At 47.2% G+C, this 19,827-nt stretch overlaps 54 non-coding genes and 4 pseudogenes across 54 annotated transcripts; all 58 read left to right on the top strand.

The window, feature by feature from the left end:
- The first annotated feature begins 147 nt into the window (after positions 1 to 147).
- Positions 148 to 266, top strand: LOC145150564 (5S ribosomal RNA). Its single transcript, XR_013731381.1, has one exon. It is a non-coding gene; the product is annotated as a 5S ribosomal RNA (ribosomal RNA).
- Positions 267 to 494: 228 nt separating this feature from the next.
- Positions 495 to 613, top strand: LOC145144051 (5S ribosomal RNA). The gene has a single exon (XR_013725072.1). It is a non-coding gene; the product is annotated as a 5S ribosomal RNA (ribosomal RNA).
- A 231-nt stretch (positions 614 to 844) lies between these two features.
- Positions 845 to 962, top strand: LOC145148347 (5S ribosomal RNA). Its single transcript, XR_013729235.1, has one exon. It is a non-coding gene; the product is annotated as a 5S ribosomal RNA (ribosomal RNA).
- A 227-nt stretch (positions 963 to 1,189) lies between these two features.
- On the top strand, positions 1,190 to 1,308 carry LOC145149903 (5S ribosomal RNA). Its single transcript, XR_013730741.1, has one exon. It is a non-coding gene; the product is annotated as a 5S ribosomal RNA (ribosomal RNA).
- Positions 1,309 to 1,535: 227 nt separating this feature from the next.
- LOC145155198 (5S ribosomal RNA) lies at positions 1,536 to 1,654 on the top strand. The gene has a single exon (XR_013735651.1). It is a non-coding gene; the product is annotated as a 5S ribosomal RNA (ribosomal RNA).
- A 230-nt stretch (positions 1,655 to 1,884) lies between these two features.
- On the top strand, positions 1,885 to 2,003 carry LOC145149309 (5S ribosomal RNA). Its single transcript, XR_013730157.1, has one exon. It is a non-coding gene; the product is annotated as a 5S ribosomal RNA (ribosomal RNA).
- Positions 2,004 to 2,229: 226 nt separating this feature from the next.
- Positions 2,230 to 2,348, top strand: LOC145146642 (5S ribosomal RNA). Its single transcript, XR_013727577.1, has one exon. It is a non-coding gene; the product is annotated as a 5S ribosomal RNA (ribosomal RNA).
- A 218-nt stretch (positions 2,349 to 2,566) lies between these two features.
- LOC145150503 (5S ribosomal RNA) lies at positions 2,567 to 2,685 on the top strand. Its single transcript, XR_013731325.1, has one exon. It is a non-coding gene; the product is annotated as a 5S ribosomal RNA (ribosomal RNA).
- A 229-nt stretch (positions 2,686 to 2,914) lies between these two features.
- Positions 2,915 to 3,033, top strand: LOC145148668 (5S ribosomal RNA). Its single transcript, XR_013729541.1, has one exon. It is a non-coding gene; the product is annotated as a 5S ribosomal RNA (ribosomal RNA).
- Positions 3,034 to 3,263: 230 nt separating this feature from the next.
- LOC145148523 (5S ribosomal RNA) lies at positions 3,264 to 3,382 on the top strand. Its single transcript, XR_013729404.1, has one exon. It is a non-coding gene; the product is annotated as a 5S ribosomal RNA (ribosomal RNA).
- Positions 3,383 to 3,609: 227 nt separating this feature from the next.
- On the top strand, positions 3,610 to 3,728 carry LOC145149195 (5S ribosomal RNA). The gene has a single exon (XR_013730049.1). It is a non-coding gene; the product is annotated as a 5S ribosomal RNA (ribosomal RNA).
- Positions 3,729 to 3,959: 231 nt separating this feature from the next.
- Positions 3,960 to 4,078, top strand: LOC145149654 (5S ribosomal RNA). The gene has a single exon (XR_013730507.1). It is a non-coding gene; the product is annotated as a 5S ribosomal RNA (ribosomal RNA).
- Positions 4,079 to 4,306: 228 nt separating this feature from the next.
- Positions 4,307 to 4,425, top strand: LOC145146176 (5S ribosomal RNA). Its single transcript, XR_013727123.1, has one exon. It is a non-coding gene; the product is annotated as a 5S ribosomal RNA (ribosomal RNA).
- Positions 4,426 to 4,654: 229 nt separating this feature from the next.
- Positions 4,655 to 4,773, top strand: LOC145146643 (5S ribosomal RNA). Its single transcript, XR_013727578.1, has one exon. It is a non-coding gene; the product is annotated as a 5S ribosomal RNA (ribosomal RNA).
- Positions 4,774 to 4,994: 221 nt separating this feature from the next.
- Positions 4,995 to 5,113, top strand: LOC145154830 (5S ribosomal RNA). Its single transcript, XR_013735295.1, has one exon. It is a non-coding gene; the product is annotated as a 5S ribosomal RNA (ribosomal RNA).
- Positions 5,114 to 5,341: 228 nt separating this feature from the next.
- Positions 5,342 to 5,460, top strand: LOC145148844 (5S ribosomal RNA). The gene has a single exon (XR_013729710.1). It is a non-coding gene; the product is annotated as a 5S ribosomal RNA (ribosomal RNA).
- Positions 5,461 to 5,690: 230 nt separating this feature from the next.
- LOC145148547 (5S ribosomal RNA) lies at positions 5,691 to 5,809 on the top strand. Its single transcript, XR_013729427.1, has one exon. It is a non-coding gene; the product is annotated as a 5S ribosomal RNA (ribosomal RNA).
- A 229-nt stretch (positions 5,810 to 6,038) lies between these two features.
- On the top strand, positions 6,039 to 6,159 carry LOC145151391 (5S ribosomal RNA; annotated as a pseudogene).
- Positions 6,160 to 6,348: 189 nt separating this feature from the next.
- Positions 6,349 to 6,467, top strand: LOC145154710 (5S ribosomal RNA). The gene has a single exon (XR_013735171.1). It is a non-coding gene; the product is annotated as a 5S ribosomal RNA (ribosomal RNA).
- Positions 6,468 to 6,698: 231 nt separating this feature from the next.
- LOC145150128 (5S ribosomal RNA) lies at positions 6,699 to 6,818 on the top strand. Its single transcript, XR_013730954.1, has one exon. It is a non-coding gene; the product is annotated as a 5S ribosomal RNA (ribosomal RNA).
- A 186-nt stretch (positions 6,819 to 7,004) lies between these two features.
- On the top strand, positions 7,005 to 7,123 carry LOC145148953 (5S ribosomal RNA). The gene has a single exon (XR_013729815.1). It is a non-coding gene; the product is annotated as a 5S ribosomal RNA (ribosomal RNA).
- A 221-nt stretch (positions 7,124 to 7,344) lies between these two features.
- On the top strand, positions 7,345 to 7,463 carry LOC145136007 (5S ribosomal RNA). The gene has a single exon (XR_013720170.1). It is a non-coding gene; the product is annotated as a 5S ribosomal RNA (ribosomal RNA).
- Positions 7,464 to 7,691: 228 nt separating this feature from the next.
- LOC145150230 (5S ribosomal RNA) lies at positions 7,692 to 7,810 on the top strand. Its single transcript, XR_013731052.1, has one exon. It is a non-coding gene; the product is annotated as a 5S ribosomal RNA (ribosomal RNA).
- Positions 7,811 to 8,039: 229 nt separating this feature from the next.
- LOC145146716 (5S ribosomal RNA) lies at positions 8,040 to 8,158 on the top strand. Its single transcript, XR_013727647.1, has one exon. It is a non-coding gene; the product is annotated as a 5S ribosomal RNA (ribosomal RNA).
- A 227-nt stretch (positions 8,159 to 8,385) lies between these two features.
- Positions 8,386 to 8,504, top strand: LOC145150925 (5S ribosomal RNA). The gene has a single exon (XR_013731730.1). It is a non-coding gene; the product is annotated as a 5S ribosomal RNA (ribosomal RNA).
- Positions 8,505 to 8,735: 231 nt separating this feature from the next.
- On the top strand, positions 8,736 to 8,855 carry LOC145150129 (5S ribosomal RNA). Its single transcript, XR_013730955.1, has one exon. It is a non-coding gene; the product is annotated as a 5S ribosomal RNA (ribosomal RNA).
- A 187-nt stretch (positions 8,856 to 9,042) lies between these two features.
- On the top strand, positions 9,043 to 9,161 carry LOC145149599 (5S ribosomal RNA). Its single transcript, XR_013730454.1, has one exon. It is a non-coding gene; the product is annotated as a 5S ribosomal RNA (ribosomal RNA).
- A 221-nt stretch (positions 9,162 to 9,382) lies between these two features.
- Positions 9,383 to 9,501, top strand: LOC145136014 (5S ribosomal RNA). Its single transcript, XR_013720174.1, has one exon. It is a non-coding gene; the product is annotated as a 5S ribosomal RNA (ribosomal RNA).
- A 228-nt stretch (positions 9,502 to 9,729) lies between these two features.
- On the top strand, positions 9,730 to 9,848 carry LOC145150231 (5S ribosomal RNA). Its single transcript, XR_013731053.1, has one exon. It is a non-coding gene; the product is annotated as a 5S ribosomal RNA (ribosomal RNA).
- A 229-nt stretch (positions 9,849 to 10,077) lies between these two features.
- LOC145146717 (5S ribosomal RNA) lies at positions 10,078 to 10,196 on the top strand. The gene has a single exon (XR_013727648.1). It is a non-coding gene; the product is annotated as a 5S ribosomal RNA (ribosomal RNA).
- A 227-nt stretch (positions 10,197 to 10,423) lies between these two features.
- LOC145149683 (5S ribosomal RNA) lies at positions 10,424 to 10,542 on the top strand. Its single transcript, XR_013730535.1, has one exon. It is a non-coding gene; the product is annotated as a 5S ribosomal RNA (ribosomal RNA).
- A 230-nt stretch (positions 10,543 to 10,772) lies between these two features.
- LOC145147112 (5S ribosomal RNA) lies at positions 10,773 to 10,891 on the top strand. The gene has a single exon (XR_013728026.1). It is a non-coding gene; the product is annotated as a 5S ribosomal RNA (ribosomal RNA).
- Positions 10,892 to 11,111: 220 nt separating this feature from the next.
- Positions 11,112 to 11,230, top strand: LOC145154843 (5S ribosomal RNA). The gene has a single exon (XR_013735306.1). It is a non-coding gene; the product is annotated as a 5S ribosomal RNA (ribosomal RNA).
- A 228-nt stretch (positions 11,231 to 11,458) lies between these two features.
- LOC145149173 (5S ribosomal RNA) lies at positions 11,459 to 11,578 on the top strand. Its single transcript, XR_013730028.1, has one exon. It is a non-coding gene; the product is annotated as a 5S ribosomal RNA (ribosomal RNA).
- A 230-nt stretch (positions 11,579 to 11,808) lies between these two features.
- Positions 11,809 to 11,929, top strand: LOC145151373 (5S ribosomal RNA; annotated as a pseudogene).
- Positions 11,930 to 12,116: 187 nt separating this feature from the next.
- LOC145155376 (5S ribosomal RNA) lies at positions 12,117 to 12,235 on the top strand. Its single transcript, XR_013735820.1, has one exon. It is a non-coding gene; the product is annotated as a 5S ribosomal RNA (ribosomal RNA).
- A 230-nt stretch (positions 12,236 to 12,465) lies between these two features.
- LOC145141219 (5S ribosomal RNA) lies at positions 12,466 to 12,584 on the top strand. The gene has a single exon (XR_013722515.1). It is a non-coding gene; the product is annotated as a 5S ribosomal RNA (ribosomal RNA).
- Positions 12,585 to 12,815: 231 nt separating this feature from the next.
- On the top strand, positions 12,816 to 12,935 carry LOC145150917 (5S ribosomal RNA). The gene has a single exon (XR_013731723.1). It is a non-coding gene; the product is annotated as a 5S ribosomal RNA (ribosomal RNA).
- Positions 12,936 to 13,122: 187 nt separating this feature from the next.
- LOC145148578 (5S ribosomal RNA) lies at positions 13,123 to 13,241 on the top strand. The gene has a single exon (XR_013729456.1). It is a non-coding gene; the product is annotated as a 5S ribosomal RNA (ribosomal RNA).
- A 221-nt stretch (positions 13,242 to 13,462) lies between these two features.
- On the top strand, positions 13,463 to 13,581 carry LOC145153910 (5S ribosomal RNA). Its single transcript, XR_013734401.1, has one exon. It is a non-coding gene; the product is annotated as a 5S ribosomal RNA (ribosomal RNA).
- A 231-nt stretch (positions 13,582 to 13,812) lies between these two features.
- LOC145151325 (5S ribosomal RNA) lies at positions 13,813 to 13,933 on the top strand (annotated as a pseudogene).
- A 187-nt stretch (positions 13,934 to 14,120) lies between these two features.
- LOC145146644 (5S ribosomal RNA) lies at positions 14,121 to 14,239 on the top strand. Its single transcript, XR_013727579.1, has one exon. It is a non-coding gene; the product is annotated as a 5S ribosomal RNA (ribosomal RNA).
- A 221-nt stretch (positions 14,240 to 14,460) lies between these two features.
- LOC145141453 (5S ribosomal RNA) lies at positions 14,461 to 14,579 on the top strand. Its single transcript, XR_013722669.1, has one exon. It is a non-coding gene; the product is annotated as a 5S ribosomal RNA (ribosomal RNA).
- A 230-nt stretch (positions 14,580 to 14,809) lies between these two features.
- On the top strand, positions 14,810 to 14,928 carry LOC145138919 (5S ribosomal RNA). The gene has a single exon (XR_013721788.1). It is a non-coding gene; the product is annotated as a 5S ribosomal RNA (ribosomal RNA).
- Positions 14,929 to 15,157: 229 nt separating this feature from the next.
- Positions 15,158 to 15,276, top strand: LOC145146645 (5S ribosomal RNA). The gene has a single exon (XR_013727580.1). It is a non-coding gene; the product is annotated as a 5S ribosomal RNA (ribosomal RNA).
- A 220-nt stretch (positions 15,277 to 15,496) lies between these two features.
- On the top strand, positions 15,497 to 15,615 carry LOC145154854 (5S ribosomal RNA). The gene has a single exon (XR_013735320.1). It is a non-coding gene; the product is annotated as a 5S ribosomal RNA (ribosomal RNA).
- Positions 15,616 to 15,843: 228 nt separating this feature from the next.
- On the top strand, positions 15,844 to 15,962 carry LOC145147534 (5S ribosomal RNA). The gene has a single exon (XR_013728433.1). It is a non-coding gene; the product is annotated as a 5S ribosomal RNA (ribosomal RNA).
- A 229-nt stretch (positions 15,963 to 16,191) lies between these two features.
- Positions 16,192 to 16,310, top strand: LOC145149199 (5S ribosomal RNA). Its single transcript, XR_013730052.1, has one exon. It is a non-coding gene; the product is annotated as a 5S ribosomal RNA (ribosomal RNA).
- A 230-nt stretch (positions 16,311 to 16,540) lies between these two features.
- LOC145151296 (5S ribosomal RNA) lies at positions 16,541 to 16,661 on the top strand (annotated as a pseudogene).
- Positions 16,662 to 16,847: 186 nt separating this feature from the next.
- Positions 16,848 to 16,966, top strand: LOC145153789 (5S ribosomal RNA). The gene has a single exon (XR_013734281.1). It is a non-coding gene; the product is annotated as a 5S ribosomal RNA (ribosomal RNA).
- A 231-nt stretch (positions 16,967 to 17,197) lies between these two features.
- LOC145150457 (5S ribosomal RNA) lies at positions 17,198 to 17,316 on the top strand. Its single transcript, XR_013731282.1, has one exon. It is a non-coding gene; the product is annotated as a 5S ribosomal RNA (ribosomal RNA).
- A 232-nt stretch (positions 17,317 to 17,548) lies between these two features.
- On the top strand, positions 17,549 to 17,667 carry LOC145146646 (5S ribosomal RNA). The gene has a single exon (XR_013727581.1). It is a non-coding gene; the product is annotated as a 5S ribosomal RNA (ribosomal RNA).
- Positions 17,668 to 17,888: 221 nt separating this feature from the next.
- LOC145141471 (5S ribosomal RNA) lies at positions 17,889 to 18,007 on the top strand. Its single transcript, XR_013722684.1, has one exon. It is a non-coding gene; the product is annotated as a 5S ribosomal RNA (ribosomal RNA).
- Positions 18,008 to 18,237: 230 nt separating this feature from the next.
- On the top strand, positions 18,238 to 18,356 carry LOC145138924 (5S ribosomal RNA). The gene has a single exon (XR_013721789.1). It is a non-coding gene; the product is annotated as a 5S ribosomal RNA (ribosomal RNA).
- Positions 18,357 to 18,585: 229 nt separating this feature from the next.
- On the top strand, positions 18,586 to 18,704 carry LOC145145785 (5S ribosomal RNA). The gene has a single exon (XR_013726742.1). It is a non-coding gene; the product is annotated as a 5S ribosomal RNA (ribosomal RNA).
- Positions 18,705 to 18,924: 220 nt separating this feature from the next.
- On the top strand, positions 18,925 to 19,043 carry LOC145154865 (5S ribosomal RNA). The gene has a single exon (XR_013735333.1). It is a non-coding gene; the product is annotated as a 5S ribosomal RNA (ribosomal RNA).
- A 229-nt stretch (positions 19,044 to 19,272) lies between these two features.
- LOC145147535 (5S ribosomal RNA) lies at positions 19,273 to 19,391 on the top strand. Its single transcript, XR_013728434.1, has one exon. It is a non-coding gene; the product is annotated as a 5S ribosomal RNA (ribosomal RNA).
- Positions 19,392 to 19,620: 229 nt separating this feature from the next.
- On the top strand, positions 19,621 to 19,739 carry LOC145149592 (5S ribosomal RNA). Its single transcript, XR_013730448.1, has one exon. It is a non-coding gene; the product is annotated as a 5S ribosomal RNA (ribosomal RNA).
- Positions 19,740 to 19,827: the final 88 nt, after the last annotated feature.

The following is a 19,827-nucleotide window of genomic DNA, read 5'->3' on the forward strand; positions in this document are numbered from 1 at the left end:
CTCGGGTGGCCTCCGCTTCATCGTTGATGGTTTTCGTATTTTTGGAACGGAGCCGATCGGTCACGTGGGTCCCACGCCTCGCGTACGAAAACAAAGGAGGTTCTGCGTCTTTTAAGACATAAAAGCAATAAGCATGGATAGTATTTCGAGTGCGATCATACCAGCACTAATGCACCGGATCCCATAAGAACTCCGCAATTAAGCGTGCTTGGGCGAGAGTAGTACTAGGATGGGTGACCCCCTGGGATTTCCTCGTGTTGCTCCCCCTTTTTCGTTGCCCGTTTGCGTTTTTTTAGATTTTACGCGCGGTTTTTTTTGTTTTTTTTTTCTTTCTTGCTATTTCTATGTTCGGGTGGCCTCCGTTTCATGGTTCATGGTTTTCGTATTTTTGGAACGAAGCCGATCGGTCACGTGGGTCCCACGCCTCGCGTACGAAAACAAAGGAGGTTCTGCGTCTTTTAAGACATAAAAGCAATAAGCATGGATAGTATTTCGGGTGCGATCATACCAGCACTAATGCACCGGATCCCATCAGAACTCCGCACTTAAGCGTGCTTGGGCGAGAGTAGTACTAGGATGGGTGACCCCCTGGGAAGTCCTCGTGTTGCACCCCCTTTTTCGTTGCCTGTTTGCGTTTTTTTAGATTTTACGTGCGGTTTTTTTTTTGTTTTTTTTTTCTTTCTTGCTATTTTTATGCTCGGGTGGCCTCCGCTTTATGGTTGATGCTTTTTGTATTTTTGGAACGGAGCCGATCAGTCACGTGGCTCCCACGCCTCGCGTACGAAAACAAAGGAGGTTCTGCGTCTTTTAAGACATAAAAGCAATAATCATGGATAGTTATATCGGTTGCGATCATACCAGCACTAATGCACCGGATCCCATCAGAACTCCGCAGTTAAGTGTGCTTGGGCGAGAGTAGTACTAGGATGGGTGACCCCCGGGAAGTCCTCGTGTTGCACCCCCCTTTTTCGTTGCCCGTTTGCGTTTTTTTATATTTTACGTGCGGTTTTTTTTGTTTTTTTTCTTTCTTGCTATTTCTATGCTCGGGTGGCCTCCGCTTCATCGTTGATGGTTTTCGTATTTTTGGAACGGAGCCGATCGGTCACGTGGGTCCCACGCCTCGCGTACGAAAACAAAGGAGGTTCTGCGTCTTTTAAGACATAAAAGCAATAAGCATGGATAGTATTTCGGGTGCGATCATACCAAGACTAATGCACCGGATCCCATAAGAACTCCGCAATTAAGCGTGCTTGGGCGAGAGTAGTACTAGGATGGGTGACCCCCTGGGAAGTCCTCGTGTTGCACCCCCTTTTTCGTTGCCCGTTTGCGTTTTTTTAGCTTTTACCCGCGGTTTTTTTTGTCTTTTTTTCTTTCTTGCTATTTCTATGTTCGGGTGGCCTCCGTTTGATGGTTCATGGTTTTCGTATTTTTGGAACGAAGCCGATCGGTCACGTGGGTCCCACGCCTCGCGTACGAAAACAAAGGAGGTTCTGCGTCTTTTAAGACATAAAAGCAATAAGCATGGATAGTATTTCGGGTGCGATCATACCAGCACTAATGCACCGGATCCCATCAGAACTCCGCAGTTAAGCGTGTTTGGGCGAGAGTAGTACTAGGATGGGTGACCCCCTGGGAAGTCCTCGTGTTGCACCCCCTTTTTCGTTGCCTGTTTACGTTTTTTTAGATTTTACGTGCGGTTTTTTTTTTGTTTTTTTTTTCTTTCTTGCTATTTATATGCTCGGGTGGCCTCCGCTTTATGGTTGATGCTTTTTGTATTTTTGGAACGGAGCCGATCAGTCACGTGGCTCCCACGCCTCGCGTATGAAAACAAAGGAGGTTCTGCGTCTTTTAAGACATAAAAGCAATAAGCATGGATAGTATTTCGGGTGCGATCATACCAGCACTAATGCATCGGATCCCATCAGAACTCCGCTGTGAAGCGTGCTTGGGCGAGAGTAGTACTAGGATGGGTGACCCCCTGGGAAGTCCTCGTGTTGCACCTGCTTTTTCGTTGCCCGTTTGCGTTTTTTTAGATTTTACGTGCGGTTTTTTTTGTTTTTTTTCTTTCTTGCTATTTCTATGCTCGGGTGGCCTCCGCTTCATGGTTCATGGTTTTCGTATTTTTGGAACGGAGCCGATCGGTCACGTGGGTCCCACGCCTCGCGTACGAAAACAAAGGAGGTTCTGTGTCTTTTAAGACATAAAAGCAATAAGCATGGATAGTATTTCGGGTGCGATCATACCAGCACTAATGCACCGGATCCCATAAGAACTCCGCAGTTAAGCGTGCTTGGGCGAGAGTAGTACTAGGATGGGTGAACCCCTGGGAAGTCCTCGTGTTGCACCCCCTTTTTCGTTGCCCGTTTGCGTTTTTTTAGATTTTACGCGCGGTTTTTTTTTCTTTCTTGCTATTTCTATGCTCGGGTGGCCTCCGTTTCATGGTTCATGGTTTTCGTATTTTTGGAACGGAGCCGATCGGTCACGTGGGTCCCACGCCTCGCGTACGGAAACAAAGGAGGTTCTGTGTCTTTTAAGACATAAAAGCAATAAGCATGGATAGTATTCCTGGTGCAATCATACCAGCACTAATGCACCGGATCCCATCAGAACTCCGTTGTGAAGCGTGCTTGGGCGAGAGTAGTACTAGGATGCGTGACCCCCTGTGAAGTCCTCGTGTTGCACCCCCCCTTTTTCGTTGCCCGTTCGCGTTTTTTAATATTTTACGTGTGGTTTTTTTTGTTTTTTTTTCTTTCTTGCTATTTCTATGCTCGGGTGGCCTCCGCTTCATGGTTGATGCTTTTCGTATTTTTGGAACGGAGCCGATCGGTCACGTGGATCCCACGCCTCACGTACGAAAACAAAGGAGGTTCTGCGTCTTTTAAGACATAAAAGCAATAAACATGGATAGTATTTCGGGTGCGATCATACCAGCACTAATGCACCGGATCCCATCAGAACTCCGCTGTGAAGCGTGCTTGGGCGAGAGTAGTACTAGGATGGGTGACCCCCTGGGAAGTTGTCGTGTTGCATCCCCCTTTTTCGTTGCCCGTTTGCGTTTTTTTAGATTTTACGTGCGGTTTTTTTTTTGTTTTTTTTTCTTTCTTGCTATTTCTATGCTCGGGTGGCCTCCGCTTCATGGTTGATGGTTTTCGTATTTTTGGAACGGAGCCGATCGGTCACGTGGGTCCCACGCCTCGCGTACGAAAACAAAGGAGGTTCTGCATCTTTTAAGACATAAAAGCAATAAGCATGGATAGTATTTCGGGTGCGATCATACCAGCACTAATTCACCAGATCCCATCAGAACTCCGCAGTTAAGCGTGCTTGGGCGAGAGTAGTACTAGGATGGGTGACCCCCTGGGATGTCCTCGTGTTGCACCCCCCTTTTTCGTTGCCCGTTTGCGTTTTTTAAGATTTTACGTGCGGTTTTTTTTTGTTTTTTTCTTTCTTGCTATTTCTATGCTCGCGTGGCCTCCGCTTCATGGTTCATGGTTTTCGTATTTTTGGAACGGAGCCGATCGGTCACGTGGGTCCCACGCCTCGCGTAAGAAAACAAAGGAGGTTTTGCGTCTTTTAAGACATAAAAGCAATAAGCATGGATAGTATTCCTGGTGCGATCATACCAGCACTAATGCACCGGATCCCATCAGAACTCCGCTGTGAAGCATGCTTGGGCGAGAGTAGTACTAGGATGGGTGACCCCCTGAGAAGTCCTCGTGTTGCACCCCCCTTTTTTCGTTGCCCGTTTGCGTTTTTTAAGATTTTACGTGTGGTTTTTTTTTTGTTTTTTTTTCTTTCTTGCTATTTCTATGCTCGGGTGGCCTCCGCTTCATGGTTGATGCTTATCGTATTTTTGGAACGGAGCCGATCGGTCACGTGGGTCCCACGCCTCGCGTACGAAAACAAAGGAGGTTCTGCGTCTTTTAAAACATAAAAGCAATAAGCATGGATAGTATTTCGGGTGTGATCATACCAGCACTAATGCACCGGATCCCATCAGAACTCCGCTGTGAAGCGTGCTTGGGCGAGAGTAGTACTAGGATGGGTGACCCCCTGGGAAGTGGTCGTGTTGCACCCCCCTTTTTCGTTGCCAGTTTGCGTTTTTTTAGATTTTACGTGTGGTTTTTTTTCTTTTTTTTCTTTCTTGCTATTTCTATACTCGCGTGGCCTCCGCTTCATGGTTCATGGTTTTCGTATTTTTGGAACGGAGCTGATCGGTCACGTGGGTCCCACGCCTCGCGTACGAAAACAAAGGAGGTTCTGCGTCTTTTAAGACATAAAAGCAATAAGCATGGATAGTTATATCGGGTGCGATCATACCAGCACTAATGCACCGGATCCCATAAGAACTCCGCAGTGAAGCGTGCTTGGGCGAGAGTAGTACTAGGATGGGTGACCCCCTCGGAAGTCCTCGTGTTGCACCCCCCTTTTTCGTTGCCCGTTTGCGTTTTTTTAGATTTTACGCGCGGTTTTTTTTGTTTTTTTTTTCTTTCTTGCTATTTCTATGCTCGGGTGGCCTCCGTTTTATGGTTCATGGTTTTCGTATTTTTGGAACGGAGCCGATCGGTCACGTGGGTCCCACGCTTCGCGTACGAAAACAAAGGAGGTTCTGCGTCTTTTAAGACATAAAAGCAATAAGCATGGATAGTATTTCGGGTGCGATCATACCAGCACTAATGCACCGGATCCCATAAGAACTCCGCAGTTAAGCGTGCTTGGGCGAGAGTAGTACTAGGATGGGTGAACCCCTGGGAAGTCCTCGTGTTGCACCCCCCTTTTTCGTTGCCCGTTTGCGTTTTTTTAGATTTTCCGCGCGGCTTTTTTTTTTCTTTCTTGCTATTTCTATGCTCGGGTGGCCTCCGTTTCATGGTTCATGGTTTTCGTATTTTTGGAACGGAGCCGATCGGTCACGTGGGTCCCACGCCTCGCGTACGAAAACAAAGGAGGTTATGCGTCTTTTAAGACATAAAAGGAATAAGCATGGACAGTTTTTCGGGTGCGATCATACCAGCACTAATGCACCGGATCCCATCAGAACTCCGCAGTTAAGCGTGCTTGGGCGAGAGTAGTACTAGGATGGGTGACCCCCTGGGAAGTCCTCGTGTTGCACCCCCCCTTTTTCGTTGCCCGTTTGCGTTTTTTTAGATTTTACATGCGGTTTTTTTTGTTTTTTTTCTTTCTTGCTATTTCTATGGTCGGGTGTCCTCCGCTTCATGGTTCATGGTTTTCGTATTTTTGGAACGGAGCCGATCGGTCACGTGGGTCCCACGCCTCACGTACGAAAACAAAGGAGGTTCTGCGTCTTTTAAGACATAAAAGCAATAAGCATTGATAGTATTTCAGGTGCGATCATACCAGGACTAATGCACCGGATCCCATAAGAACTCCGCAGTTAAGCGTGCTTGGGCGAGAGTAGTACTAGGATGGGTGACCCCTTGCGAAGTCCTCGTGTTGCACCCCCCTTTTTCGTTGCCCGTTTGCGTTTTTTTAGATTTTACGCGCAGTTTTTTTTTGTTTTTTTTTTCTTTCTTGCTATTTCTATGCTCGGGTGGCCTCCGTTTCATGGTTCATGGTTTTCGTATTTTTGGAACGGAGCCGATCGGTCACGTGGGTCCCACGCCTCGCGTACGAAAACAAAGGAGGTTCTGCGTCCTTTAAGACATAAAAGCAATAAGCATGGATAGTGTTTCGGGTGCGATCATACCAGCACTAATGCACCGGATCCCATCACAACTCTGCAGTTAAGCGTGCTTGGGCGAGAGTAGTACTAGGATGGGTGACCCCCTGGGAAGTCCTCGTGTTGCACCCCCTTTTTTGTTGCCTGTTTGCGTTTTTTTAGATTTTTACGTGCGGTTTTTTTTTGTTTTTTTTTCTTTCTTGCTATTTCTATGCTCGGGTGGCCTCCGCTTCATGGTTGATGGTTTTCGTATTTTTGGAACGGAGCCGATCGGTCACGCGGGTCCTACGCCTCGCGTACGAAAACAAAGGAGGTTCTGCGTCTTTTAAGACATAAAAGCAATAAGCATGGATAGTATTTCGGGTGCGATCATACCAGCACTAATGCACCGGATCCCATCAGAACTTCGCAGTTAACCGTGCTTGGGCGAGAGTAGTACAAGGATGGGTGACCCCCTTGGGAAGTCCTCGTGTTTACGTGCGGTTTTTTTTTTGTTTTTTTTTTTCTTTCTTGCTATTTCTATGCTCGGGTGGCCACCGCTTCATGGTTGATGGTTTTCGTATTTTTGGAACGGAGCCGATCGGTCACGTGGGTCCCACGCCTCGCGTACGAAAACAAAGGAGGTTCTGCGTCTTTTAAGACATAAAAGCAATAAGCACGGATAGTATTTCGGGTGCGATCATACCAGCACTAATGCACCGGATCCCATCAGAACTCCGCAGTCAAGCGTGCTTGGGCGAGAGTAGTACTAGGATGGGTGACCCCCTGGGAAGTCCTCGTGTTGCACCCCCACTTTTTCGTTGCCCATTTGCTTTTTTTTAGATTTTACGTGCGGTTTTTTTTTTGTTTTTTTTTCTTTCTTGCTATTTCTATGCTCGGGTGGCCACCGCTTCATGGTTGATGGTTTTTGTATTTTTGGAACGGAGCCGATCGGTCACGTGGGTCCCACGCCTCGCGTACGAAAACAAAGGAGGTTCTGCGTCTTTTAAGACATAAAAGCAATAAGCATGGATAGTATTTCGGGTGCGATCATACCAGCACTAATGCACCGGATCCCATCAGAACTCCGCAGTTAAGCGTGCTTGGGCGAGAGTAGTACTAGGATGGGTGACCCCCTGGGAAGTCCTCGTGTTTACGTGCGATTTTTTTTTGTTTTTTTTTCTTTCTTGCTATTTCTATGCTCGGGTGGCCACCGCTTCATGGTTGATGGTTTTCGTATTTTTGGAACGGGGCCGATCGGTCACGTGAGTCCCACGCCTCGCGTACGAAAACAAAGGAGGTTCTGTGTCTTTTAAGACATAAAAGCAATAAGCATGGATAGTATTTCGGGTGCGATCATACCAGCACTAATGCACCGGATCCCATAAGAACTCCGCAGTTAAGCGTGCTTGGGCGAGAGTAGTACTAGGATGGGTGAACCCCTGGAAAGTCCTCGTGTTGCACCCCCCTTTTTCGTTGCCCGTTTGCGTTTTTTTTAATTTTACGCGCGACTTTTTTTTTTCTTTCTTGCTATTTCTATGCTCGGGTGGCCTCCGTTTCATGGTTTATGGTTTTCGTATTTTTGGAACGGAGCCGATCGGTCACGTGGGTCCCACGCCTCGCGTACGAAAACAAAGGAGGTTCTGCGTCTTTTAAGACATAAAAGCAATAAGCATGGACAGTATTTCGGGTGCGATCATACCAGCACTAATGCACCGGATCCCATCAGAACTCCGCAGTTAAGCATGCTTGGGCGAGAGTAGTACTAGGATGGGTGACCCCCTGGGAAGTCCTCGTGTTGCACCCCCCCTTTTTCGTTGCCCGTTTGCGTTTTTTTAGATTTTACATGCGGTTTTTTTTGTTTTTTTTCTTTCTTGCTATTTCTATGGTCGGGTGGCCTCCGCTTCATGGTTCATGGTTTTCGTATTTTTGGAACGGAGCCGATCGGTCACGTGCGTCCCACGCCTCGCGTACGAAAACAAAGGAGGTTCTGCGTCTTTTAAAACATAAAAGCAATAAGCATTGATAGTATTTCAGGTGCGATCATACCAGGACTAATGCACCGGATCCCATAAGAACTCCGCAGTCAAGCATGCTTGGGCGAGAGTAGTACTAGGATGGGTGACCCCCTGGGAAGTCCTCGTGTTGCATCCCCCTTTTTCGTTGCCTGTTTGCGTTTTTTTAGATTTTACGTGCGGTTTTTTTTTGTTTTTTTTTTCTTTCTTGCTATTTTGTGCTCGGGTGGCCTCCGCTTCATGGTTGATGCTTTTCGTATTTTTGGAACGGAGCCGATCAGTCACGTGGGTCCCATGCCTCGCGTACGAAAACAAAGGAGGTTCTACGTCTTTTAAGACATAAAAGTAATAAGAATGGATAGTATTTCAGGTGCGATCATACCAGCACTAATGCACCGGATCCCATCAGAACTCCGCTGTGAAGCGTGCTTGGGCGAGAGTAGTACTAGGATGGGTGACCCCCTGGGAAGTCCTCGTGTTGCACCTGCTTTTTCGTTGCCCGTTTGCGTTTTTTTAGATTTTACGTGCGGTTTTTTTTGTTTTTTTTTTCTTTCTTTCTATTTCTATGCTCGGGTGGCCTGCGCTTCATGGTTCATGGTTTTCGTATTTTTGAACGGAGTCGATCGGTCACGTGGGTCCCACGCCTCGCGTACGAAAACAAAGGAGGTTCTGCGTCTTTTAAGACATAAAAGCAATAAGCATGGATAGTATTTCGGGTGCGATCATACCAGCACTAATGCACCGGATCCTATAAGAACTCTGCAGTTAAGCGTGCTTGGGCGAGAGTAGTACTAGGATTGGTGAACCCCTGGGAAGTCCTCGTGTTGCACCCCCCTTTTTCGTTGCCCGTTTGCGTTTTTTTATATTTTACGTGCGGTTTTTTTTTTTGTTTTTTTTTCTTTCTTGCTATTTCTATGCTCGGGTGGCCACCGCTTCATGGTTGATGGTTTTCGTATTTTTGGAACGGAGCCGATCGGTCACGTGGGTCCCACGCCTCGCGTACGAAAACAAAGGAGGTTCTGCGTCTTTTAAGACATAAAAGCAATAAGCATGGATAGTATTTCGGGTGCGATCATACCAGCACTAATGCACCGGATCCCATCAGAACTCCGCAGTTAAGCGTGCTTGGGCGAGAGTAGTACTAGGATGGGTGACCCCCTGGGAAGTCCTCGTGTTTACGTGCGGTTTTTTTTTTGTTTTTTTTTCTTTCTTGCTATTTCTATGCTCGGGTGGCCACCGCTTCATGGTTGATGGTTTTCGTATTTTTGGAACGGGGCCGATCGGTCACGTGAGTCCCACGCCTCGCGTACGAAAACAAAGGAGGTTCTGTGTCTTTTAAGACATAAAAGCAATAAGCATGGATAGTATTTCGGGTGCGATCATACCAGCACTAATGCTCCGGATCCCATAAGAACTCCGCAGTTAAGCGTGCTTGGGCGAGAGTAGTACTAGGATGGGTGAACCCCTGGAAAGTCCTCGTGTTGCACCCCCCTTTTTCGTTGCCCGTTTGCGTTTTTTTTAATTTTACGCGCGACTTTTTTTTTTCTTTCTTGCTATTTCTATGCTCGGGTGGCCTCCGTTTCATGGTTTATGGTTTTCGTATTTTTGGAACGGAGCCGATCGGTCACGTGGGTCCCACGCCTCGCGTACGAAAACAAAGGAGGTTCTGCGTCTTTTAAGACATAAAAGCAATAAGCATGGACAATATTTCGGGTGCGATCATACCAGCACTAATGCACCGGATCCCATCAGAACTCCGCAGTTAAGCATGCTTGGGCGAGAGTAGTACTAGGATGGGTGACCCCCTGGGAAGTCCTCGTGTTGCACCCCCCCTTTTTCGTTGCCCGTTTGCGTTTTTTTAGATTTTACATGCGGTTTTTTTTGTTTTTTTTCTTTCTTGCTATTTCTATGGTCGGGTGGCCTCCGCTTCATGGTTCATGGTTTTCGTATTTTTGGAACGGAGCCGATCGGTCACGTGCGTCCCACGCCTCGCGTACGAAAACAAAGGAGGTTCTGCGTCTTTTAAAACATAAAAGCAATAAGCATTGATAGTATTTCAGGTGCGATCATACCAGGACTAATGCACCGGATCCCATAAGAACTCCGCAGTCAAGCATGCTTGGGCGAGAGTAGTACTAGGATGGGTGACCCCCTGGGAAGTCCTCGTGTTGCATCCCCCTTTTTCGTTGCCTGTTTGCGTTTTTTTAGATTTTACGTGCGGTTTTTTTTTGTTTTTTTTTCTTTCTTGCTATTTCTGTGCTCGGGTGGCCTCCGCTTCATGGTTGATGCTTTTCGTATTTTTGGAACGGAGCCGATCAGTCACGTGGGTCCCATGCCTCGCGTACGAAAACAAAGGAGGTTCTACGTCTTTTAAGACATAAAAGTAATAAGAATGGATAGTATTTCAGGTGCGATCATACCAGCACTAATGCACCGGATCCCATCAGAACTCCGCTGTGAAGCGTGCTTGGGCGAGAGTAGTACTAGGATGGGTGACCCCCTGGGAAGTCCTCGTGTTGCACCTGCTTTTTCGTTGCCCGTTTGCGTTTTTTTAGATTTTACGTGCGGTTTTTTTTGTTGTTTTTTTCTTTCTTTCTATTTCTATGCTCGGGTGGCCTGCGCTTCATGGTTCATGGTTTTCGTATTTTTGAACGGAGCCGATCGGTCACGTGGGTCCCACGCCTCGCGTACGAAAACAAAGGAGGTTCTGCGTCTTTTAAGACATAAAAGCAATAAGCATGGATAGTATTTCGGGTGCGATCATACCAGCACTAATGCACCGGATCCCATAAGAACTCCGCAGTTAAGCGTGCTTGGGCGAGAGTAGTACTAGGATTGGTGAACCCCTGGGAAGTCCTCGTGTTGCACCCCCCTTTTTCGTTGCCCGTTTGCGTTTTTTTATATTTTACGTGCGGTTTTTTTTTTGTTTTTTTTTCTTTCTTGCTATTTCTATGCTCGGGTGGCCTCCGCTTCATGGTTCATGGTTTTCGTATTTTTGGAACGGAGGCGATCGGTCACGTGGGTCCCACGCTTCGCGTACGAAAACAAAGGAGGTTCTGCGTCTTTTAAGACATAAAAGCAATAAGCATGGATAGTATTTCGGGTGCGATCATACCAGCACTAATGCACCGGATCCCATAAGAACTCCGCAGTTAAGCGTGCTTGGGCGAGAGTAGTACTAGGATGGGTGAACCCATGGGAAGTCCTCGTGTTGCACCCCCCTTTTTCGTTGCCCGTTTGCGTTTTTTTAGATTTTACGCGCGGCTTTTTTTTTCTTTCTTGCTATTTCTATGCTCGGGTGGCCTCCGTTTCATGGTTCATGGTTTTCGTATTTTTGGAACGGAGCCGATCGGTCACGTGGGTCCCACGCCTCGCGTACGAAAACAAAGGAGGTTATGCGTCTTTTAAGACATAAAAGGAATAAGCATGGACAGTTTTTCGGGTGCGATCATACCAGCACTAATGCACCGGATCCCATCAGAACTCCGCAGTTAAGCGTGCTTGGGCGAGAGTAGTACTAGGATGGGTGACCCCCTGGGAAGTCCTCGTGTTGCACCCCCCCTTTTTCGTTGCCCGTTTGCGTTTTTTTAGATTTTACATGCGGTTTTTTTTGTTTTTTTTCTTTCTTGCTATTTCTATGGTCGGGTGTCCTCCGCTTCATGGTTCATGGTTTTCGTATTTTTGGAACGGAGCCGATCGGTCACGTGGGTCCCACGCCTCACGTACGAAAACAAAGGAGGTTCTGCGTCTTTTAAGACATAAAAGCAATAAGCATGGATAGTATTTCGGGTGCGATCATACCAGCACTAATGCACCGGATCCCATCAGAACTTCGCAGTTAACCGTGCTTGGGCGAGAGTAGTACTAGGATGGGTGACCCCCTTGGGAAGTCCTCGTGTTGCACCCCCCTTTTTTGTTGCCTGTTTGCGTTTTTTTAGATTTTACGTGCGGTTTTTTTTTGTTTTTTTTTTCTTTCTTGCTATTTCTATGCTCGGGTGGCCTCCGCTTCATGGTTGATGGTTTTCGTATTTTTGGAACGGAGCCGATCGGTCACGTGGGTCCTACGCCTCGCGTACGAAAACAAAGGAGGTTCTGCGTCTTTTAAGACATAAAAGCAATAAGCATGGATAGTATTTCGGGTGCGATCATACCAGCACTAATGCACCAGATCCCATCAGAACTTCGCAGTTAACCGTGCTTGGGCGAGAGTAGTACTAGGATGGGTGACCCCCTTGGGAAGTCCTCGTGTTTACGTGCGGTTTTTTTTTTGTTTTTTTTTCTTTCTTGCTATTTCTATGCTCGGGTGGCTACCGCTTCATGGTTGATGGTTTTCGTATTTTTGGAACGGAGCCGATCGGTCACGTGGGTCCCACGCCTCGCGTACGAAAACAAAGGAGGTTCTGCGTCTTTTAAGACATAAAAGCAATAAGCACGGATAGTATTTCGGGTGCGATCATACCAGCACTAATGCACCGGATCCCATCAGAACTCCGCAGTCAAGCGTGCTTGGGCGAGAGTAGTACTAGGATGGGTGACCCCCTGGGAAGTCCTCGTGTTGCACCCTCACTTTTTCGTTGCCCGTTTGCGTTTTTTTAGATTTTACGTGCGGTTTTTTTTGTTTTTTTTTCTTTTCTTGCTATTTCTATGCTCGGGTGGCCACCGCTTCATGGTTGATGGTTTTCGTATTTTTGGAACGGAGCCGATCGGTCACGTGGGTCCCACGCCTCGCGTACGAAAACAAAGGAGGTTCTGCGTCTTTTAAGACATAAAAGCAATAAGCATTGATAGTATTTCGGGTGCGATCATACCAGCACTATAGCACCGGATCCCATCCGAACTCCGCAGTTAAGCGTGCTTGGGCGAGAGTAGTACTAGGATGGGTGACCCCCTGGGAAGTCGTCGTGTTGCACCCCCCCTTTTTTCGTTGCCCGTTTGCGTTTTTTTAAATTTTCCGTGCGGTTTTTTTTTGTTTTTTTTTCTTTCTTGCTATTTCTATGCTCGGGTGGCCACCGCTTCATGGTTGATGGTTTTCGTATTTTTGGAACGGAGCCGATCGGTCACGTGGGTCCCACGCCTCGCGTACGAAAACAAAGGAGGTTCTGCGTCTTTTAAGACATAAAAGCAATAAGCATGGATAGTATTTCGGGTGCGATCATACCAGCACTAATGCACCGGATCCCATCAAAACTCCGCAGTTAAGCGTGCTTGGGCGAGAGTAGTACTAGGATGGGTGACCCCCTGGGAAGTCCTCGTGTTTACGTGCGGTTTTTTTTTTGTTTTTTTTTCTTTCTTGCTATTTCTATGCTCGGGTGGCCACCGCTTCATGGTTGATGGTTTTCGTATTTTTGGAACGGAGCCGATCGGTCACGTGAGTCCCACGCCTCGCGTACGAAAACAAAGGAGGTTCTGTGTCTTTTAAGACATAAAAGCAATAAGCATGGATAGTATTTCGGGTGCGATCATACCAGCACTAATGCACCGGATCTCATAAGAACTCCGCAGTTAAGCGTGCTTGGGCGAGAGAAGTACTAGGATGGGTGAACCCCTGGGAAGTCCTCGTGTTGCACCCCCCTTTTTCGTTGCCCGTTTGCGTTTTTTTTAATTTTACGCGCGACTTTTTTTTTTCTTTCTTGCTATTTCTATGCTCGGGTGGCCTCCGTTTCATGGTTCATGGTTTTCGTATTTTTGGAACGGAGCCGATCGGTCACGTGGGTCCCACGCCTCGCGTACGAAAACAAAGGAGGTTCTGCGTCTTTTAAGACATAAAAGCAATAAGCATGGACAGTATTTCGGGTGCGATCATACCAGCACTAATGCACCGGATCCCATCAGAACTCCGCAGTTAAGCGTGCTTGGGCGAGAGTAGTACTAGGATGGGTGACCCCCTGGGAAGTCCTCGTGTTGCATCCCCCTTTTTCGTTGCCTGTTTGCGTTTTTTTAGATTTTACGTGCGGTTTTTTTTTTGTTTTTTTTTTCTTTCTTGCTATTTCTGTGCTCGGGTGGCCTCCGCTTCATGGTTGATGGTTTTCGTATTTTTGGAACGGAGCCGATCGGTCACGTGGGTCCTACGCCTCGCGTACGAAAACAAAGGAGGTTCTGCGTCTTTTAAGACATAAAAGCAATAAGCATGGATAGTATTTCGGGTGCGATCATACCAGCACTAATGCACCGGATCCCATCAGAACTTCGCAGTTAACCGTGCTTGGGCGAGAGTAGTACTAGGATGGGTGACCCCCTTGGGAAGGCCTCGTGTTTACGTGCGGTTTTTTTTTGTTTTTTTTTTCTTTCTTGCTATTTCTATGCTCGGGTGGCCACCGCTTCATGGTTGATGGTTTTCGTATTTTTGGAACGGAGCCGATCGGTCACGTGGGTCCCACGCCTCGCGTACGAAAACAAAGGAGGTTCTGCGTCTTTTAAGACATAAAAGCAATAAGCATGGATAGTATTTCGGGTGCGATCATACCAGCACTAATGCACCGGATCCCATAAGAACTCCGCAGTTAAGCGTGCTTGGGCGAGAGTAGTACTAGGATGGGTGAACCCCTGGGAAGTCCTCGTGTTGCACCCCCCTTTTTCGTTGCCCGTTTGCGTTTTTTTTAATTTTACGCGCGACTTTTTTTTTTCTTTCTTGCTATTTCTATGCTCGGGTGGCCTCCGTTTCATGGTTCATGGTTTTCGTATTTTTGGAACGGATCCGATCGGTCACGTGGGTCCCACGCCTCGCGTACGAAAACAAAGGAGGTTCTGCGTCTTTTAAGACATAAAAGCAATAAGCATGGACAGTATTTCGGGTGCGATCATACCAACACTAATGCACCGGATCCCATCAGAACTCCGCAGTTAAGCGTGCTTGGGCGAGAGTAGTACTAGGATGGGTGACCCCCTGGGAAGTCCTCGTGTTGCACCCCCCCTTTTTCGTTACCCGTTTGCGTTTTTTTAGATTTTACGTGCGGTTTTTTTTGTTTTTTTTTTCTTTCTTTTCTATTTCTATGCTCGGGTGGCCTGCGCTTCATGGTTCATGGTTTTCGTATTTTTGAACGGAGCCGATCGGTCACGTGGGTCCCACGCCTCGCGTACGAAAACAAAGGAGGTTCTGCGTCTTTTAAGACATAAAAGCAATAAGCATGGATAGTATTTCGGGTGCGATCATACCAGCACTAATGCACCGGATCCCATAAGAACTCCGCAGTGAAGCGTGCTTGGGCGAGAGTAGTACTAGGATGGGTGACCCCCTGGGAAGTCCTCGTGTTGCACCCCCCTTTTTCGTTGCCCGTTTGCGTTTTTTTAGATTTTACGCGCGGTTTTTTTTGTTTTTTTTTTCTTTCTTGCTATTTCTATGCTCGGGTGGCCTCCGTTTTATGGTTCATGGTTTTCGTATTTTTGTAACGGAGCCGATCGGTCACGTGGGTCCCACGCTTCGCGTACGAAAACAAAGGAGGTTCTGCGTCTTTTAAGACATAAAAGCAATAAGCATGGATAGTATTTCGGGTGCGATCATACCAGCACTAATGCACCGGATCCCATAAGAACTCCGCAGTTAAGCGTGCTTGGGCGAGAGTAGTACTAGGATGGGTGAACCCCTGGGAAGTCCTCGTGTTGCACCCCCCTTTTTCGTTGCCCGTTTGCGTTTTTTTAGATTTTACGCGCGGCTTTTTTTTTCTTTCTTGCTATTTCTATGCTCGGGTGGCCTCCGTTTCATGGTTCATGGTTTTCGTATTTTTGGAACGGAGCCGATCGGTCACGTGGGTCCCACGCCTCGCGTACGAAAACAAAGGAGGTTATGCGTCTTTTAAGACATAAAAGGAATAAGCATGGACAGTTTTTCGGGTGCGATCATACCAGCACTAATGCACCGGATCCCATCAGAACTCCGCAGTTAAGCGTGCTTGGGCGAGAGTAGTACTAGGATGGGTGACCCCCTGGGAAGTCCTCGTGTTGCACCCCCCCTTTTTCGTTGTCCGTTTGCGTTTTTTTAGATTTTACATGCGGTTTTTTTTGTTTTTTTTCTTTCTTGCTATTTCTATGGTCGGGTGTCCTCCGCTTCATGGTTCATGGTTTTCGTATTTTTGGAACGGAGCCGATCGGTCACGTGGGTCCCACGCCTCACGTACGAAAACAAAGGAGGTTCTGCGTCTTTTAAGACATAAAAGCAATAAGCATTGATAGTATTTCAGGTGCGATCATACCAGGACTAATGCACCGGATCCCATAAGAACTCCGCAGTTAAGCGTGCTTGGGCGAGAGTAGTACTAGGATGGGTGACCCCTTGGGAAGTCCTCGTGTTGCACCCCCCTTTTTCGTTGCCCGTTTGCGTTTTTTTAGATTTTACGCGCAAATTTTTTTTGTTTTTTTTTCTTTCTTGCTATTTCTATGCTCGGGTGGCCTCCGTTTCATGGTTCATGGTTTTCGTATTTTTGGAACGGAGCCGATCGGTCACGTGGGTCCCACGCCTCGCGTACGAAAACAAAGGAGGTTCTGCGTCTTTTAAGACATAAAAGCAATAAGCATGGATAGTATTTCGGGTGCGATCATACCAGCACTAATGCACCGGATCCCATCACAACTCTGCAGTTAAGCGTGCTTGGGCGAGAGTAGTACTAGGATGGGTGACCCCCTGGGAAGTCCTTGTGTTGCACCCCCCTTTTTTGTTGCCTGTTTGCGTTTTTTTAGATTTTACGTGCGGTTTTTTTTTGTTTTTTTTTTCTTTCATGCTATTTCTATGCTCGGGTGGCCTCCACTTCATGGTTGATGGTTTTCGTATTTTTGGAACGGAGCCGATCGGTCACGTGGGTCCTACGCCTCGCGTACGAAAACAAACGAGGTTCTGCGTCTTTTAAGACATAAAAGCAATAAGCATGGATAGTATTTCGGGTGCGATCATACCAGCACTAATGCACCGGATCCCATCAGAACTTCGCAGTTAACCGTGCTTGGGCGAGAGTAGTACTAGGATGGGTGACCCCCTTGGGAAGTCCTCGTGTTTACGTGCGGTTTTTTTTTGTTTTTTTTTCTTTCTTGCTATTTCTATGCTCTGGTGGCCACCGCTTCATGGTTGATGGTTTTCGTATTTTTGGAACGGAGCCGATCGGTCACGTGGGTCCCACGCCTCGCGTACGAAAACAAAGGAGGTTCTGCGTCTTTTAAGACATAAAAGCAATAAGCACGGATAGTATTTCGGGTGCGATCATACCAGCACTATAGCACCGGATCCCATCAGAACTCCGCAGTTAAGCGTGCTTGGGCGAGAGTAGTACTAGGATGGGTGACCCCTTGGGAAGTCCTCGTGTTGCACCCCCCCCTTTTTTCGTTGCCCGTTTGCGTTTTTTTAAATTTTTCGTGCGGTTTTTTTTGTTTTTTTTTCTTTCTTGCTATTTCTATGCTCGGGTGGCCTCCGTTTCATGGTTCATGGTTTTCGTATTTTTGGAACGGAGCCGATCGGTCACGTGGGTCCCACGCCTCGCGTACGAAAACAAAGGAGGTTCTGCGTCTTTTAAGACATAAAAGCAATAAGCATTGAAAGTATTTCGGGTGCGATCATACCAGCACTAATGCACCGGATCCCATCACAACTCTACAGTTAAGCGTGCTTGGGCGAGAGTAGTACTAGGATGGGTGATCCCCTGGGAAGTCCTCGTGTTGCACCCCCCTTTTTTTGTTGCCTGTTTGCGTTTTTTTAGATTTTACGTGCGGTTTTTTTTTTGTTTTTTTTTTCTTTCTTGCTATTTCTATGCTCGAGTGGCCTCCGCTTCATGGTTGATGGTTTTCGTATTTTTGGAACGGAGCCGATCGGTCACGTGGGTCCCACGCCTCGCGTACGAAAACAAAGGAGGTTCTGCGTCTTTTAAGACATAAAAGCAATAAGCATGGATAGTATTTCGGGTGCGATCATACCAGCACTAATGCACCGGATCCCATAAGAACTCCGCAGTTAAGCGTGCTTGGGCGAGAGTAGTACTAGGATGGGTGAACCCCTGGGAAGTCCTCGTGTTGCACCCCCCTTTTTCGTTGCCCGTTTGCGTTTTTTTTAATTTTACGCGCGACTTTTTTTTTTCTTTCTTGCTATTTCTATGCTCGGGTGGCCTCCGTTTCATGGTTCATGGTTTTCGTATTTTTGGAACGGATCCGATCGGTCACGTGGGTCCCACGCCTCGCGTACGGTAACAAAGGAGGTTCTGCGTCTTTTAAGACATAAAAGCAATAAGCATGGACAGTATTTCGGGTGCGATCATACCAACACTAATGCACCGGATCCCATCAGAACTCCGCAGTTAAGCGTGCTTGGGCGAGAGTAGTACTAGGATGGGTGACCCCCTGGGAAGTCCTCGTGTTGCACCCCCCCTTTTTCGTTACCCGTTTGCGTTTTTTTAGATTTTACGTGCGGTTTTTTTTGTTTTTTTTTTCTTTCTTTTCTATTTCTATGCTCGGGTGGCCTGCGCTTCATGGTTCATGGTTTTCGTATTTTTGAACGGAGCCGATCGGTCACGTGGGTCCCACGCCTCGCGTACGAAAACAAAGGAGGTTCTGCGTCTTTTAAGAAATAAAAGCAATAAGCATGGATAGTATTTCGGGTGCGATCATACCAGCACTAATGCACCGGATCCCATAAGAACTCCGCAGTGAAGCGTGCTTGGGCGAGAGTAGTACTAGGATGGGTGACCCCCTGGGAAGTCCTCGTGTTGCACCCCCCTTTTTCGTTGCCCGTTTGCGTTTTTTTAGATTTTACGCGCGGTTTTTTTTTGTTTTTTTTTCTTTCTTGCTATTTCTATGCTCGGGTGGCCTCCGTTTTATGGTTCATGGTTTTCGTATTTTTGGAACGGAGCCGATCGGTCACGTGGGTCCCACGCTTCGCGTACGAAAACAAAGGAGGTTCTGCGTCTTTTAAGACATAAAAGCAATAAGAATGGATAGTATTTCGGGTGCGATCATACCAGCACTAATGCACCGGATCCCATTAGAACTCCGCAGTTAAGCGTGCTTGGGCGAGAGTAGTACTAGGATGGGTGAACCCCTGGGAAGTCCTCGTGTTGCACCCCCCTTTTTCGTTGCCCGTTTGCGTTTTTTTAGATTTTACGCGCGGCTTTTTTTTTCTTTCTTGCTATTTCTATGCTCGGGTGGCCTCCGTTTCATGGTTCATGGTTTTCGTATTTTTGGAACGGAGCCGATCGGTCACGTGGGTCCCACGCCTCGCGTACGAAAACAAAGGAGGTTATGCGTCTTTTAAGACATAAAATGAATAAGCATGGACAGTTTTTCGGGTGCGATCATACCAGCACTAATGCACCGGATCCCATCAGAACTCCGCAGTTAAGCGTGCTTGGGCGAGAGTAGTACTAGGATGGGTGACCCCCTGGGAAGTCCTCGTGTTGCACCCCCCCTTTTTCGTTGCCCGTTTGCGTTTTTTTAGATTTTACATGCGGTTTTTTTTGTTTTTTTTTCTTTCTTGCTATTTCTATGGTCGGGTGTCCTCCGCTTCATGGTTCATGGTTTTCGTATTTTTGGAACGGAGCCGATCGGTCACGTGGGTCCCACGCCTCACGTACGAAAACAAAGGAGGTTCTGCGTCTTTTAAGACATAAAAGCAATAAGCATTGATAGTATTTCAGGTGCGATCATACCAGGACTAATGCACCGGATCCCATAAGAACTCCGCAGTTAAGCGTGCTTGGGCGAGAGTAGTACTAGGATGGGTGACCCCTTGGGAAGTCCTCGTGTTGCACCCCCCTTTTTCGTTGCCCGTTTGCGTTTTTTTAGATTTTACGCGCAAATTTTTTTTGTTTTTTTTTCTTTCTTGCTATTTCTATGCTCGGGTGGCCTCCGTTTCATGGTTCATGGTTTTCGTATTTTTGGAACGGAGCCGATCGGTCACGTGGGTCCCACGCCTCGCGTACGAAAACAAAGGAGGTTCTGCGTCTTTTAAGACATAAAAGCAATAAGCATGGATAGTATTTCGAGTGCGATCATACCAGCACTAATGCACCGGATCCCATCACAACTCTGCAGTTAAGCGTGCTTGGGCGAGAGTAGTACTAGGATGGGTGACCCCCTGGGAAGTCCTCGTGTTGCACCCCCCCCTTTTTTCGTTGCCCGTTTGCGTTTTTTTAAATTTTTCGTGCGGTTCTTTTTTGTTTTTTTTTTCTTTCTTGCTATTTCTATGCT

This window comes from Lactuca virosa, chromosome 1 (genome assembly GCF_052849685.1).
Source record: "Lactuca virosa cultivar CGN04683 chromosome 1, Lactuca_virosa_CGN04683_v6, whole genome shotgun sequence".
Lineage (NCBI taxonomy): Eukaryota > Viridiplantae > Streptophyta > Magnoliopsida > Asterales > Asteraceae > Lactuca > Lactuca virosa.